The 18147-nt window shown below is 38.7% G+C and overlaps 1 pseudogene; it reads right to left on the minus strand.

The window, feature by feature from the left end:
• Window positions 1–16507: 16507 nt before the first annotated feature.
• Window positions 16508–17166, minus strand: LOC113831504 (annotated as a pseudogene).
• Window positions 17167–18147: the final 981 nt, after the last annotated feature.

Genomic DNA, 18147 nt, shown 5'->3' on the forward strand with positions numbered 1-18147 from the left:
TTTTTCAGTTGTATCTTTGTGTGGCTTGGCTTGGGTATCAAAGTGATTGTAGCCCCATAAATAAAGTTTGTCAATGTACCTTCTGCTTCTATTGTGTGGAACAATTTGAGGAGTACTAGTATTAGATCTTGTTTGAATTTCTGGTAGAATTCTGCAGTGAAGCCATCTGGCCCTGCCCCCCCCCCTTTTTTTTTCGGTTGGGTGGTTTTTGATGACTTCTTCTATTTCATTAGGGGTTATAGGTCAATTTAACCTGCTTATCTGTTCTTGGTTTAAATTTGGTAAGTGATAACTATCCAGGAAACTGTCCGTTTCCTTTAGATTTTCAAATTTGTGGAGTACAGGTTTTCAACAAATGACCTGATGATTCTCTGGATTTCCTCGGTGTCCATTGTTATATACCCCTTTTCGTTTCTGATTTTATTAATTAGCATGCTCTCTCTCTGCCTTTTAGTTAGTTTGGCTAGAGGTTTGTCTATCTTGTTGATCTTCTCAAAGAACCAACTCTTTGTTTCATTGATTCTTTGTAATGTTTTCCTAGTTTCTACTTTATTGATTTCAGCCCTCAGTTTGATTATTTCCTCGTGTCTACTCCTCTGTAGTGAGATAGCTTCTTTTTTGTCTAAAGCTTTCAGTTGTTCTATCAATTCTCTAGTGTGTCTTTTCTCCAGTTTCTTCATGTGAGCACTTAGTGCTATGAACTTTCCTCTTAGCACTGCTTTCAGAGTGTCCCATGAACTTGGGTATGTTGTGTCTACATTCTCATTAAATTCTAGGAAGTCTTTAATTTCACTTTTTGTTTCTTCCTCAACCCAGCCATGGTACTATTTTGTGTTATTCAATTTCCATGAGTTTGTATGTTTTCTGTGATTTGTATTGCTATTGAATTCTAGCTTTAAAGCATGGTGATCTGATAATATACACGGGGTTATTTCAATTCTTTTGTATCTTGGGAGGTTTGCTTTGTTGCCAACTATGTGGTCAATTTTAGAGAAGCTGTCATGTGAGGCTGAGAAGAAGGAGTATTCTTTTCTGTTTGGATGGAATGTTCTATATATATATTATTATATATATATATATATATATATATATATATATATCTGTTAAAACCTGTTGGGTCATAATTTCTGTCAGATCCTTTGTTTCTTTGTTAAGTTTCTTTCTGGTGGTCCTGTCTAGTGGTGAAAGTGGGGTGTTGAAGTCTCCTACTCTAAGTGTGTGTGGTTTTATGTGTGGTTTGCACTTTAATAATGTTTCTTTCACAAATGTGGGTGCCTTTGTATTTAGGGCATAGATGTTCAGGATTGAGACTTCATCTTGATGGACTTTTCCTATGATGAGTATGAAATGCCCTTCTTTGTGTCTTTTAATTGATTTTAGTTTGAAGTCTAATTTGTTAGATATTAGGATTGCTACTACAGCTTGTTTCTTTGTCCCATTTAATTGGAAAATCTTCCCAACCCTTTAATCTGAGGTAATGCCCGTCTTTGAATTTGAGGTGTGCTTCTTGTATACAGCAGAAGTATGTATTCTGTCTTCATATCCATTCTGTTAGCCTGTATCTTTTTATGGGCAGATAAAGACGATTGACATTGAGGGACATTAATATCCATTGATTGTTGGTTCTTGTTTGTTTTGGATTTGTTGGTGGTGGTGTCATTATGTGTGTGTGTGTGTGTGTGTGTGTGTGTGTGTGTGTGTGTGTGCGTGTGTGTGTTTCACCCTCTTGTTTCTTTCAGTGTTTGGTAAAATTGGATTATCTATTGCTTATGTTTTTGTGAGTGTAGTTATCTTTGTTGGGTTGGAGTTTTCCTTCCGGGACTTTCTGTAGTGCTGGATTTGTGGGTATGTATTGTTTAAGTCTAATTTTGTCATGGTATGTCTTGTTTTCTTGATGTATATTGATTGAAAATTTTGCTGGATCCAGTAGTCTGGGTTGGCATCCATGCTCCTTTAGTGTTTGTAGGATATCTATCTAGGTCCTTTTGTCTTTCAAAGTTTCCATTGAGATGGTGGGTGTGAGGTCTGTCTTTATATATTACTTGTCCTTTTTCCTTTGCAGAACTTAATATTTTCTTTTTATTCTGTTGGTTTTGTGTTTTGAATATAATGTGTCGAGGGAACTTCTTTTTGTGGTCCAGAGTATTTGGTGTTCTGTAAGCTTCTTGTACTTTCATAGGTGTATCCTTCTGTTAGTTGGGGAAATTTTCATCTATGATTTTGTTGAATATGTTTTCTTTACCTATGAGTTGTAATTTATTCACCTACATCTATACCCATTATTCTTAGGTTTGGCCTTTTCACTGTTTCCCATATTTCCTGAATATTTTGTGTTAGGGATTTGTTTGTCTTGAGATTTTTTTTTTTTTTTTTTTGGTCGATGACTGTATTTCCTCTAGCAAGTCTTCAACAACTGAGATTCTCTTTTCCATCTCTTGAATTCTATTGATTATACTCACATCTTTAGTTCTTGATCATTTATCCAGCCTTTCTATTTCCAGTATCCCCTTGTTCTGTGTTTTCTTTATTGTGTCTATTTCAGATTTTATGCCTTGAACTGTTTCGAGTGCTTCTGTTACTTGTTTGGTTGTTTTTTCTTTGTTTTCTTTAGATTCTTTAAGAGATTTGTTTATTTCTTTAATTTTTGCTTTGTCTTTTCCTCCAGTCCATGCAATTTTTGCTTGTTTTTTCTTCTGTTTCTTTAATGGATTTTCTTGTGTCCATTTTCAAGGTCTCTATCATCTTCTTTAGATAATTTTTGAGCGCCATCTGCTCGTCATCCTCTGTGTTGGGCTTTTCAGATCTTGCTGGTGTGTATTCCCTAGATTCTGGTGGTGTCATATTGGTTTTTCTGTTTTTGAGTGTGTTCTTACTCTGACTTCCCATCTCTTCTTCAAGCGAGTGCAGTTGGGGCACTCTCCCTTTCTCTGGTGTCAGTCAGAAGGCTCACCCTCTGGTGGCAGCTAGATGGCAGAGGGTGGTGGGTGGACAAGTGTGAGGTGCGTCTGGACTCAGGGTGGGCCTTCTCAGTCTAGACAGGTCCACTCTTCCCTGGGTGGGCTCAGGCAGAAGCAAGCATGGGTTGCTGGGGGAGCTTGGGGATCAGAGCAGTGCCCTGACTCATCTGAGGCTAGTGACCTGCTGCAGGATAGAAGGCGGAGTATAGACAAGGTTGAGCTGTGTCCAGACTAAGGGTGAGCCTTCAGGTCTGGGCTGGTCTACTCTTGTGGGGACTGTTTCAGGCAGAAGTCTTCAGGGCTTGATGGGCGTGGTTGGGGGCCAGAACAGCGCTCAGACTCACCTGAGGCGCCGGTGCCTGCTGCAGGACAGAGGGAAGTTTGTAGATAGGGGTGAGGTGTGTCCAGACTCAGGGTGGGCATTCTGGTATGGGCAGGTACACTCTTACTCTTGCCTGGGTGGGTTCAGGCAGAAGTGAGCAGGGATCGATGAGGGGTTGGAGAGCAGTGCAGTGCCCAGACTCACCTGAGGCTCGGGCACCTGCCACAGGACCTTCATTTACTTTTGTTTGTTTGTCTTTGTATTTTTTACATTTTGGTTTTCTTTGGATTTTCTTAATAATCTTCTATTTTTATTTTTATTTTATTTTAAAATTTATTCATTTATTTTATATCCCAACTGCAGCTTCTTTTTCCCTCACTCCTCTTTCTCTCTCCTCCCTTCCCTCCATCCTTCTCTTGATCCATCCCTCCTCTGTATTCACTTAGAAAGGGGCTGGCCTCGAACTAGCATCTGCAAAGCGTGGCATACCAAGCAGCCATGAAACCAAGTACATACCCCTGTATTCAGGCTTGACAAGACAATCCAGCATGAGGAATATGTTCCCAAGTGTCAGCCAAAGGACCAGGGACAGCCCTGCTCTCCTTTCCTGGAGTCCCACAGATAGACCAACCTACACAACTGTAATATATTGGCAGAGAGCCTCGGTTGATCACAATCAGGCTCCTTGGTTATTGATTCGTTCTCATATGCCAGGTTCGCCATTTCTGTTGGTTTTCCTGCAATGTCCCTGGCCTCTCTGGGTCTTAGAACCCCTCCTTCCTCTCCTCAGAAGGACTTCCCAAGATAGGTCCAGTTTTTGCCTTGGGACTCTGAATCTGCTCCATTGGTCACTGGGTGAAGCCTCTTGGTTGACAACTGTGATAGTCACCAGTCAGATCATTGTGGATGGCTAGTTCAGGCTATGCATCTACTGCTGTCTGGAGTCTTAGCTGGAATCATTATAGACTCCTAGGAGTTTCCCTTGCATTAGACTTCCACTGTAACCCCCACTTTCTTGCCATCTTTCTCAGAATTCTCCATTTCCACCCATCCTGCAAGCCAATCCCTCAAGTTTCTGTGCTCACCTGCCCCCAATATAAACAGAAGATCTCTATATTCCTTTCTTTGGGAGATCCAAACATCCAACCTTGTTTGGCTTATTTTATTGTACTATTTCTTAAATTTTTCTTTTGGGAGGTGCTACAAGGCTGAAGGGCAGATACAGAGGGACTAAGAAATGAGAGGGATTTGGTTGCATGATGTGAATTTCCCAAAGAATCAGTAAAAGTTAATTTCAAAAAAATATATTCAGGGTAACAAATGATGAAAAAGTATAATGATTTATGTTGATCAGACATCTGTAAATACTGCTTTTTAAAAATTCCATTATTTGCTATGGATGTCTATTATTAGAATACTATTTATTTATTTTAGTTTTAAAATTTTATAAATGTATACAATAAAATGTGATTATATCTAACCACCTTTTCTCCCTCCCGCCATCTTCCCCAAACTTTCTCTGACATCTCGTAAACTCAATTCATCTGTCTCTCTCTGTCTCTGTCTCTCTCTTTCTCTCAGTTTTTTTTTTAAAACAGGATATTAAATACAATTAGTGAAACTCCATGATGTCTCTAAGCCTCCCCTTTTCCTGATTTCTCATTTTTCTCCCCCTTTAGGGCCAATTCTGTTCGACATGATTGGAATCTCTTCATCAATATCCCAGATTTTATTAGATTCTTGGAAGGACAAGAAGAAATGAAGGACAGGGTATATCTTCAGTGGATAACATGACTAGAATAATGGACACATTATATATATTAACTAATATTTCTTTAATAATGGTTGGAGGCTATACTTTGTATCAAAGGGTAGAAGAAAAATAATTAAATGCATATCATTGTGTCCAACTAAAACTGGGATCAAGGAGTGTTGTGATATTATTTGTAAAATTAAGAGTATTGAAATCGTGGTGCTGGAAATAGTGGGAGGGATGATGATGGTGTTTGTGTTTGTATGTGTGTGTTTCCTTTTCTTCTTGGATGATTTATTCCCTGAGTTTTCATGGTTTCACTTAACCTATGTTAGTTTGGAGTGAACACTCTAGGAAATTTCTAGAATCCTATGTTGAACTAGATTTTTCAATAAATATTTTTTTAAATTTGGCTGTTTCAACTTAAGTCTTATTTTTCTTCATCTAGGGTGTTTGATTTTGTTTTTATAATAGTCTAGGCCAGCGTCTGTGGCCTCTTAAAATATGTAGGACATCTGCTCAGGCTATTCTGGCTTTTAGAGTCAAAATAGAGTAGACAAGCATTATTCTAATAGGTCTGTCTTTATATGTTGCTTGATTTTTTTTCTTCCAACTTTTAATATTGTTCCTTGTTCTGTACAGTTAAAGTTTGGATTATTATGTGCCAAAGGGACTTTCTTTTCTGGTCTAGTCTACTTGAGGTTCTTTATGGATTTTGTACCTTGAAAGGCACATCCTTCTTAGGTTATAGAAACTGTCTGAGAAGTTTCTGCAGCTATGTGGATCTGGTTTCACTTCCTAGCAATCAAATGACAGATCACAAACATCTGTATCTCCAGGTTTAAGAGATCCTACAATTTTCTACGGCCTCTGAAGGAAACAGACATGCATGCAATATGTTTATATGTTGGCAAAACACTCAAACACATAAAACAAAAAGAAATCTAATATGTTTTTTAAGGAAACAATGCTCTTTGTTAAATTCATTGAGTTTGTCCTCCTCACCCCTTCTCTTCTCCCCTTCACATTCTCCTATCTCCCTCTCCCCTCCCACATGCTCCCAATTTGCTCAGGAGATCTTGTCCCTTTCCATTTCTCCTGTGGACCATGTAAGTCTTTCTTAGCGAGGGAGCAGGAAGGTTGAGTTGGGGGAAGAATAGAGGAGAGTAGGATAAGAGATACCATAATAGAGGGAGCCATTATAGGTTTAAATAGAAATCAGGCACCAAGGAAATATCTGGAGACCTACAAATATGACACCAACTAACAATCTAAGCAACAGAGGAGAGGCTATTTTAAATGCCCTCCACTGATAATGAGATTGATGACTAACTTATATGCCATCCTATAGCCTTCAACCAGTAGCTGGTGGAAATTGAAGCAGACACCCACAGCTAAACAGAAAACTGAACTATGGAACTCAGTTGCAGAAGAGGAGTGATGAGCAAAGTTGTCAATCTCAGGCTGGTGAAACCCACAGAGACAGCTGACCTAAACAAGGGGAAGCTCTTGGTCTCCAGACTGATAGCTGGGAAACCAGCATGGGACTGATCCAGCCCCCATGATTTTGGGTGTCAGTGAGGAGACCTCAGAAATCTATGGGGCCTCTTTTAATAGATCAGTCCTTATCTCTAACATGTGAATGGACTTTGGGAGCCCATTCCACATAAAGAGATACTCCCTGAGACTAGACACATGGAGGAGGGCCTTGTCCCTATCCCAAAGGATATGACAGTCTCTGAAGACTTCCTATGGAAGGCCTCTCCCTCCCTTGGGAGGATAAGGTATTAGTTGGGGGGAGCAGGGGTTAAAGGGAGAGGAGAGAGCTAGGATTAACATGTAAAACAATCTTGTTTCTAATTCCAATAAAAATGGAGAAAAAATCATTGACTTTGTATAGATGGTGATTCCATCAAATTAACAAAAACACAAAACTAATGAGTATAATATTAAATCAACTTAAAAGATTTGATCACAGAATCACAAAATTATTCAAGTGAATATGTATAAAGAAGATGTTTATTCACATGTTACTTCTTAGTCCCATTGGCATTCTGGTCACATTCCTGGGAAGACAGGGCATTTCCACTGGCATCCAATAAGTCTTATAAAACATATAGATTTATAATAATTAAGACTACACTAGTATATGAGAAATCCTATTCATTGACCAAACAGTATTTGTACCTAATATAAATCTGTGTGTTACTTGGGACCTTAACGTGGTGGTGGGTGGAACTAGGGTGGCCTGGCAGAAAGTGCCCTTATGGTAGCATGTTTTGGGTGGCTTTGGCAGAAAGACTTATTGTTACATGTCACATTGAAATAAAACAAAGAAAATGCATCATTTAAATGATATATGATAAATAGATAATGCAAGCATCAATTTATTGAAAATTATGTTTAATATAAGGATTTTTAGATAAGATAAAGTTTATTTTATTTATTTTTTAAATTTTTTATTAGTTCATGTTAGGGAACAAGCTTGTTTCACATGTAAGTCCCTTCTTGCTCTCCCTCTTCTCACCCCCATCTCTCCTCCCCCAACCCCAAACTACCCCCCACCCCATCCACCCACCACTCCCCAGGCAGGGTAGGGCCCTCTACTGGGCCTCTGCAAAGTCCACCAAATCTTCCTGTGCTAGGCCTGGGCCCTTCCCCATGTTTCCAGGGCCAGAGTGTATCCCTTCATGTGGAATGGGCTCTCAAAGTCCCTTGTTACACCAGGGAAAAAAAAACTAATCCACTACCAGAGGCTCCCTGGGGTGCAGAGGCTTTCTTATTGACATCCATGTTCAGGAGTTTGGATCAGTCTTGTACTGGCCTCCCAGACAGCATCTGGGGTCAATGTGCTCTCCCTTGTTCAGGCCAACTGTTCCTGTGGGTTTCTCCAACATGGTACAGTCCCCTTCGATCTTCATTGCTCCCTCTCTTTAACTAAATTCAGCTCAGTGTATATCTGTGTATGTATGTCTCTGCTTCCATCAGGCACTGGATGACGGCTCTAGGATGGCATAAAGAGTAGTCATCAATCTCATTTTAGGGTAAGGGCTTTTAGATTATCCTCTCCACCACTGCCTGGTTTGTCAGATAGTGTCATCCTTGTAGGTCTGTGGGGATCTCCCTAGATTCCAGATCTCTTCTCAGACCTACAGTGGCTCCCTCTAATATGGTATTTTGCATCCTGCTCTCTTTCCTCTATTCTTCCCCCAACTGATTATTTCTGCTCCTCCATTTAATCTCCTCTACTCCTCTTCTCCTGCTCTTATTGTGGCAGCTCCGTCTCCCCTACCCTCATGTTCCCAATTAGCTCATGAGTTAGTGCCACTTCCCATTCCTGGGGTCCATTTATCCCTTAGAGTCCTTCATGTTTCCTAGTTTCTTTGGTGAAGAGGATTATAGGCTGGTAATCCTTTGCTCTATGTCTAAAGTTCATATATGATTGAGTACATACCATGTTTGTCTTTTTGTGACTGGGTTACCACTCAGGATGGTTTCTTCTAGTTCCATCCATTTACCTGCGAATTTCAAGATTCCATTGCTTTTTTCTGCTAAGTAGTACTCCATTGAATAAATGTACCACATTTTCTGTATCCATTTTTCAATTGACGGGCATCTAGGTTGCTTCCAGGTTCTGGCTATTACAAACAATGCTGTTATGAACATGGTTGAACATATGTCCTTGTTGTACGACATGTGCTATTTGGATATACACCCAAGAAAGGAATGGCTGGATCTTGAGGTAAACTGATTCGCATTTTTCTGAGCAACTGCCATACTGATTTCCAGAGTGGTCTTACAAGTTCGCACTCCCACCAGCAATGGAGGATTATTCTTCTTTCTCCACATCCTCTCCAGCATAGACTGTCATTGGTGTTTTTGATTTTAGCCATTTGACAGGTGTGAGGTAATATGTCAGAGTTGTTTTGAGTTGCATTTCTTTGATGGCCAAGGATTTTGAACACTTTCTTAAGTGTCTTTCAGCCATTTCAGATACCTCTGTTGAGAATTCTCTATTTAGTTCTGCACACCACTTTTTAATTTCATTGTTTAGTATTTTGGTGGCTAGCATCTAGAGTTCATTTTATATCTTGGAAATCAGCCATATGTCAGATGTGGGACTGGTGAAGATCTTTTCCCATTCTGTGTGTAGTCGTTTTGTCTGACTATGTCCTTTGCCTTGCAGAAGTTTCTCAGTTTCAGGAGGTCCCATTTATTAATTGCAGACCTCAATGACTGTGCTACTGGCATAATGTTCAGGAAGCTGTATCCTGTGCCAATTGGTTCAAGGATAATTCCCACTTTCTCTTCTAGAAGATTCAGTGTGTCTGGATTTATGGTCAGATCTTTGATCCATTTGCACTTAAGTTTTGTGCATGGTGACAGGTATGGATCTATCTGCAATCTTCTGCATGTCCGAATCCAATTGTGCCAGCACCATTTGTTGAATATGCTATCTGTTTTCCATTGTATAGATTTAGCACCTTTGTCAAAAATAAGGTGTGATGGGGTATGTGCTGTCTATGTTTATTTTATTGATTGTTTAATAAAGTTCTGTTTGGCCAATGAAACAGCAAGTTAGGCAGGACTAGGAGTCAAAGAGGATTCTGGTAAATGTAGTAGAGAAGTGGTGATCCAGGCAGGAAGTGACATAGCAAGGAGACTCATATCTAAACCAGGAAACCGGAAGTGTCCCCTTTTTCTCGTTCACATCCTCCAGTGGCAGGATGTGAGCCACCTGCAAGGAGGGACGCCAATAAGGCTTCCGATAAGATAAGTCTTATAAAATATATAGATGTATGATAATTAAGACTGGGATAACAGATGAGAATCCCCGTCATTGGCCAAGCAGCTTGGAACCTAATACAATTTTCTGTATATTCATTTGGGCCCTAACTCAGGGGGGGGGCGGCTGGTGTAAAGCCCAAATGTGGCGGTGGGGCTCAGGCGGCGTCTGGAAGAAAGATTCATCATAAAAAATGTGTTCGTAGGTGCATGGGTTAATATCAGGGTTTTGACTTCGATTCCATTGGTCTATCTATTTTTCTACCAATACAAAGCTGTTTTCAGAAGTATGGCTCTATATTAGAGCTTGAAGTCAGGGATAATGATGCCTCCAGAAGATCCTTTATTGTAAAGAGTTGTTTTGGCGATCCTTGGTTTTTTATTTTTCCATATAAAGTTGAGTAGTGTTCTTTCAATGTCTGTGAAAAACTGTGTTGGGATTTTGATGGGGATTGCATTGAATCTGTAGATTGCTTTTGGCAGGATTGCCAATTTTACTTAATTCTACCTATCCAAGAGCATGGGAGATCTTTCCATTTTCTGGTATCTTCTTTAACTTCTTTCTTTAAAGACTCAGAGTTCTTACTGTACAGGACTTTCACTTTTTGGGCTAGTGTTACCCGAAGATATTTTATGTGGCTTGTGGATATTGTGAAAGATGATGTTTCCCTGATTTCTTTGTCATTGGATTTATCATCTGTATATTGTAGGGCTACTGATTTTTTTGAGTTAATTTTGTATCCTGCTACCTTGCTGAAGGTGTTTATCAGCTGTAGGAGTTCCCTGGTAGAGTTTTTCGGGTCACTAATGCAGACTATCATGTCATCTGCAAATAGTGAAAGTTTGTCTTCTTCCTTTCCAATTTGTATCCCTTTGATCCCCTTTTCTTCTCTTATTGCTCTAGCTAGAACTTCAAGTACAATTTTGCAGATGTATGGAGAGAGTGGACAGCCTTGTCTTTTTCCTGATTTTAGAGGAAACGCTTTGAGTTTCTCTCCATTTAGTTTGATGTTGGCTATTGGTTTGGCGTATTTTGCATTTATCATGTTTAGATATGTTCCTGTTATTCCTGTTCTCTCCAAGATCTTTATCAAGAAGGAATGTTGGATTTTGTCAAAGGCTTTTTCAGCCTCTAGTGAGATGATCATGTGGTTTTTCTTTTTCAGTTTGTTTATATGGTGGATTACATTAATGGATTTTCATATGTTGAACCATCCTTGCATCCCTGGGATGAAGCCTACTTGATCATTTTGGATGATTTTTCTGATATGTTCTTGGATTCGATTCACCAATATTTTATTGAGTATTTTAGTATTGATGTTCAAGAGGGATATAGGTCTGTAGTTCTCTTTCTTAATCATATCTTTCTGTGGCTTGGGTATCAAAGTGATTTTAGCCTCATAGAAAGAGTTTGGCAATATCATATTTGATTCTATTGTGCAGAACAGTTTGAGGAGTACTGGAATTAGCTCTTGTTTGAATTTCTGGTAGAATTCTGCAGTGAAGACATCTGGCCCTGGCCTTTTTTTTTGGTTGGGAGGCTTTTGATGACTTTTTCTATTTCATTAGGGGTTATAGGTCGTTTTAAACTGTTTATCTATTCTTGGTTTAATTTAGGTAAGTGATATTTATCCAGAAAAGTGTCCATTTACTTTAGATTTTCGAATTTTGTGGAGTGCAGGTTTTTAAAGTATGACCTGAAGATTCTCTGGATTTCCTCAGTGTCTGTTGTTATATCCCCCTCATCCTTTCTGATTTTGTTAATTAGCATGCTCTCTCTTTGCCTTTTGGTTAGTTTGGCTAGAGGTTTGTCTATCTTGTTGGTCTTCTCAAAGAACCAACTCTTTGTTTCATTGATTCTTTGTAATATTTTCCTAGTTTCTACTTTATTGATTTTGGCCCTCAGTTTGATTATTTCCTGGCATCTACTCCTCCTTGGTGAGTTTGCTTCTTTTTGCTCTAAAGCTTTCAGTTTTTCTGACATTTCTCTAATGTGACTTTTCTCCGGTTTCTTCATGTGGGCACTTAGTGCTCTTAGCACTGCTTTCAAAGTGTCCCATAGGTTTGGGTATGGTGTGTCTACATTCTCATTAAACTCTACGAAGTCTTTAAATTCTTTTTTTATTTCTTCCTCAACCCAGGAATGGTGCAATTGGTTGTTATATCATTTTCCAGGAGTATGTAGGTTTTATGAAATTCATATTGTTGTTGAATTCTAGCTTTAAGGAATGGTGATGTGATAAGATACAGGGGGTTATTTCAATTCTTTTGTAACTGTGGACGTTTACTTTGCTGCCAACTATGTGGTTAATTTTAGAGAAAGTTCCATATGCTGCTGAGAAAAAGGTATATTCTTCTGTGTTTGGATGGAAAGGTCTACATATATCTGTTAAACACACTTGGGTCATAACTTCTGTCAGATCCTTTGTTTCTTTGTTAAGCTTCTGTCTGGCTGTCCTGTCTAGTGGTGTAATGGGGGTGTTGAAGTCTCCTACTATAATTGTGTGTGGTTTTATGTGTGGTTTGAGTGTTAGTGATGTTTCTTTTACAAATGTGTGTGCCTTCATATTTGGGGCATAGATGTTCAGGATTGAGACTTCATCTTGATGGACTTTTCCTGTGATGAGTATGAAATGCCCTTCTTCATCTCTTTTGATTGATTTTAGTTTAAAGTCTAATTGTTAGATATTAGGATTGCTACACCAGCTTGTTTCTTGAGCCCATTTGATTGGAAAATCTTTTCCCATCCTTTTACTCTGAGATAACACCTGTCTTTGAAGTTGAGGTGTATTTCTTTCAACAGCAGAAGGATGGATTCTGTCTTCGTGTCCATTCTGTTAGCCTATATCTTTTTATGGGTAAGTTAAGACCATTGACATTTAGGGATATTAATGTCCATTGTTCGTTGGTTCTTGTTTGTTTTGGATTTATTGTTGGTGGTGTCATTGTGTGTGGATTTTGCCCTCCTGCTTCTTTTTGTGTTTGGCAAAATTAGATTATCTTTTGCCTGTGTTTTTGTGCATGTAGTTATGTTCCTTGGGTTGGAGTTTTCCTTCCAGAACCTTCTGTCGTGCTGGATTTGTGGATATGTATTGTTTAAATATGTTTTTGTCATGGAATATCTTGTTTTTTCCATCTATAGTGATTGAAAGTTTTGCTGGGTACAGTAGTCTGGGTTGACATCCATGCTCCCTTAGTGCTTGTAGGGTATCTATCCAAGACCTTCTGGCTTTCAGATTTTCTATTGAGAAGTTGGGTGTGATTCTGATTGGTTTGCCTTTATAGGTTACTTGGAGTTTTTCCTTTGCTTTTTAAATATTTTCTGTAGATTTGCTGTTTTGATTATTATGTGTGTGGGGGACTTCTTTTTGTGGTCCAGTCTGTTTGGTGTCCTGTAAGCTTCTTGTACTTTCATAGGCATATCCTTCTGTAGGTTGGGGAAGTTTTCTTCTATGATTTTGTTGAATATGTTTTCTGTACCTTTGTGAAGAATATGTTTCTTCACCTTCTTCTATACCTATTGTTCCTAGGTTTAGTCTTTTCATGGTGTCCCATATTTCCTGGGTATTTTGTGTTAGGGGTTTGTTGGACTTGAGGTTTTCTTTGGTTGATGAATGTATATCCTCTACTGAGTCTTCAATAGCTGAGATTCTCTCATCCCTCTCTTGAATTCTATTAGTTATACTCACATCTTTCGCTCCTGATCATTTATCTAGCATTTCCATTTCCAGCATCGCCTCATTCTGTGTTTTTTTTTATTGTGTCTATTTCAGCTTTCATGCTTTGAACTATTTCAAGAGCTTCCTTCACTTGTTTGGTTGTTTTTATTTTTTTTGGGGGGGGTTCTTTAGAATCTTTAAGAGATTTGTTTATTTCTTTTTTTTTTTTTTGGTTTGTCTTTTCCTCCATTTCGTGTAATTTTTTGCTTGCTTTTTCTTCTATTTCTTTAAGGTATTTTGTTGTTTCCTTTTTAAAGGTCTTTATCATCTTGCCGAGATAACTTTTGAGGTCTACCTCTTCTTCATGCTCTGTGTTGGGCTTTTCAGATCTTGCTGGAGTGGAGTCCCTAGATTCTGGTGGTGTCATATTGTTCTTTCTGTTGTTGAGTGAGTTCTTATTCTGTCTTCTTCCCATATATTCTTCCATTGGGTACAGGTGGGATCTCTCTATTTCCTCTTCTGACCCAGTGGTGTGTGTGGACCAGGAATTCAATGTCCACTGCTCTGGATGGTCTTGCCTCTCCTGGTAGTCTCCTCACTCTGAAGGAGTTAGGCCTCTGTAGGGGTCAGGTCAGGGGAACGGGAATTTAGAGTGGGGTGTTTCCAGACTCAGGGAGTTCCTCCCTGCCTGGGCAGGACTACCTCAAGCTGGCACAGACCCAGGGAGTTCAGGGTGAATGGGGCTTTGGATGGGAGTTGGGTAAGAGCAGAGTATCACTCAACTCTTTGTGGATCAGTTGGAGGAAAGGGACGGAAGAGTGGGGTGTTTCCAGATTCAGGGAGCTCCTCCCTGCCTGGGTGTATCTACCCCAAGCAGGCGCAGGACTGGGGAGATTGGGAAGCAAGTTTATTTTAAATATAAGTTAATACATTTAAATGTTCCAAGTATCTCAAGACTTTGAATGTAGTAATACAATCCATATTAAGGGTATACTAAAAGTATTTGTGTGATATTTTGTGGTGTGGACATGAGTGTAAAGATATGTTTTTCTTTTGCAGAGTTCAAAGAAAAATTCTGGATGTCTTCATCTCATATTTTCAATCATATTCCTTTGAGATGGTGTCTCTCACTTTATCTAAAACTTACAGACTTAGGTGTACTTTTGATAAGTTAGCTCCAAAAAAACACCTGTGTCTGCCCTGGACCACTACAAATAAAGACATCTGGACATTTTTAGCTCTGTTACATATGAGCAAAATCTCAAGCCATTTCATGAACAGTACTCCATAATGTTTCTTCCCTAAGACTGTTCTCACCATCCCTCTACTTATGCTGCAAATCAACAAAATTTTATTAAGGAGTGTTAAGTTTTTTTGGATGGCAATAGGAATGCATAACTAAAATAAATGAACCTTCTTTTGTATAATTTGTTGTCTACCTGCATATAGAAAATTAATAAGTATTAAGAACATGATGAATGTGATGAGGTTGTATATACTAACTTTTGAAAGCCATTTAAGCTGCTTTTCTCTTTCCATCCAGTAGTATCTGGACGTTATAATCATCATCAATGAAATCATCATGTACTCTTGTGACATTCCTGGCTTTCCTCTTAGCATCAGAACCAAGAGTCATTGAAATTTTAGTAAAATTAAAACAGGTTACCTCTGCAAATATCCTCTTGAGTGAGTTTCTTTTTTCATACTTATTGTTGCTGTCTTTACATAATTTTCAAAATTTCTATTAGATGATTTAAATTTATAAAATGAGAACTTATGAAACACAAAAGGCTTCAAGATCAAAATTAAAATCTTTCTGCTTACATCAGCTACTAGATGGAGGGTCTAGGATGGCATATAAGGTAGTCATCAATCTCATTAGCAGAGAAGGGCATTTAAAGTAGCCTCTCTCAACTATTGCTTAGATTGTTAGGTTCAACCTTGTAAATCTCTGGATATTTTCCTAGTGCCAGAATTCTCTTTAAACCTATAATAGCTCCCTCTATTATGGTATATCTTTTCTTGCTCTCCTCTATTCTCCCCCGACTAGATGTTCCTGCTCCCTCATCCTCTCCCCTCCTCTTTCTCCTAACTCCTTCTCCCCTACCCCCATGCTTCCAATGAGCTTAGGAGTTCTTGTCCCTTTCCCCTTCTCTGGGGGACCATGTATGTCTCTGTTAGGATCATCCTTGTTTCCTAGCTTTTCTGGCAGTGTGGATTATAGTATGTTAATCCTTTGCTCCATGTCTAAAATACATAAATGAGTGAGTACTTACCATTTTTTTGTATTTTGTGACTGGGTTACCTCAAACAGAATGGTTTCTTCTAGTTCCATCCATATCCCTGAGAATTTCAATATTCCTTTTTTTTTCCTGCTGAGTAGTACTGCATTGTGTAAATGTACCACATTTTCTCCACCCATTCTTTAGTTGAGGGGCATCTAGGTTGCTTGCAGTTTTGGGCTATTACAAATAATGCTTCTATGGACATGGTTTAATAGATGTCCATGCTGTCTGAATGTGCTTCTTTTGGGTATATGCCTAAGAGTGGAATTGCAGGATCTTGCAGTAGATGCAAAAGCCACACAAAATAATTTAGTAATATTATTCTTCTAAATTTAACAAAAATTCTAATAAATAGACAAGAAATTTATGATTTCTTTTAAATGATCACATGCTAATCAAATTAATAATATCTTCAGTGTTTTAAAATAAAAAATAGATACCACTTAGTGACATTTAGTTTTATAATGGTTAATTTCAATTTTCAACTTGGCAGAATCTAGGTTCTTCTGGAAAGGGCATCTTAAAGAATTTTGCATTTTACATTAGCCTTAGGACACAGCTGTGAGTAATTTTCTTATTTTTTGATAATTAGAGATCTGAAGTGATTTTGCTTTTATTTCCTTCATGTTAAGCCAATCATGAAATTTCACAGTGAGTGATTTCTGGTGTGGGGCAGAAAGGAAGCTTATTTAGAATGGTCAAGTTCACATCCTTGTTAGTCTGAGAAGGTGCAAGCAGAGGAGGACTCACTGTGGAAGCTGGAGCAGAACCTACTGCCCTGCTGTCAGGTAGGTGATGTTCCTGGAGCAGGAGACGTTGTAAGCAATGTCCACAGCAGCTTCTAGCTTGCTGCCTCAATCAGACTTCCACCTGCCTTGGAGTCACCCTCTGCAGTGATGATAGCTGCCTTCTTCTGCTGCTCAGCCTTTTCCAACACAAATCTGGCTCTCTCTGCTTCCTGCTGAGCCACTTGTTTGGCTTCCACTACTTCTGTGAACTCCTTCCCAAAGCTCAGATATATCAGGGAGGAGTTATTCAGGTTGAGCCCAAATGTAGTCCCTGCTCTCTCACTCATCTGCCTGGAGACGAATCTCTGTGGTGATGGACCACAGCACCGACTCATCATATTCCTCACCGATGCTGGTGTAGATACAAGGAAGCTGGCTGTGATGACAGGTACATTCCGTGGTCTTGAGATGGCAGTCAAAGATAATAGGTTTCTGAACCAAAGGGATAAGAAATTGAGTCCCTTCCCAACTAAAATGTCCTGTCCTCAATGGAATCGGTCAAAGACGGCAGCTCTGTGCCCAGCATCTACATTATATGAGGCAGAATTCACCATGCCTCCTGCAACTGCTAAAGTGAGGCTGAGCTTTCCATCAGACTCAAACTCTTTGGCAGCCATAATTATTTCTGTTGCACCCACTCACATCTGCTTTCAAGCTGACCTCCACATGAATTTCCCCATTTTAATTGTTTTAATTCAGGTGGAAATACATACTCTGAAAGTTAGTGGTACAGATTTATGTGTTTGACTCTCAACTGAATGACTAGTGAAGTGAGGTGCACACTAGAGCCACATGTATTAATTCATTGCTCCCTCTTCTTACTATTGGATGAAATACAAGTAGCTACTTCTAATTCCTTCTATCCTGGCTTTACTGCAATAGTGGATTTCAACTTAAAATTGTGAGCATTTTTGTCTTCTTTGAATAAATTATCTCTTCCAAAAGGTAAAACATGTCCTGTTTTCTTATATGCTAATTTCATATTCTATTTTATTGCTATCTGATATTATCTCTATTGTGATACCATAGTTAATCATTATTGCAAGCAACTGACTTTCAATAAACACTTTGCTGACTTTTTAAAATTTGTAGAATACCTACAAACTCTAGCTCTCCTATTTTAGAACTTTGCATGAAGATAATCTTATAATTTATTCTGTTTTGACTCAAACTTCTTTTTTCAGGTGTACTGAATAAAGGTAGTTCATGGGATATTTACCCATTATATTGTTGATTGGGCTTTGCTTTGGGACTCTTTCCAGTGCAAGAATAATCCTCTAAATGCTTCAAAATTTTTATCTTGGTACACATTTGCAACAAATTCTTTGTATGTATGAATAATATGTATAATTGATGACATATTTCAGTGAAACCTGTTCAACTATTTTACCTTTTATACTTGAACTGCTTTTACACACTTAGTTGACTTGTAAGAGTATTTTATGTTAACATGAAACTGTCAATGGAATGTTTGAGAATGGGAATTGAACTTCAGAAAGACTTCTCTTACTTTTGTGCTTTATATTGATATTTTGAGTAAAGACAATAATCACGTTGCAGTGACAATGAGTGCTAAAGCTTGGGATTTATATGGTACT

Source organism: Cricetulus griseus, chromosome X, assembly GCF_003668045.3.
Source record: "Cricetulus griseus strain 17A/GY chromosome X, alternate assembly CriGri-PICRH-1.0, whole genome shotgun sequence".
Classification (NCBI taxonomy): Eukaryota; Metazoa; Chordata; class Mammalia; order Rodentia; family Cricetidae; genus Cricetulus; species Cricetulus griseus.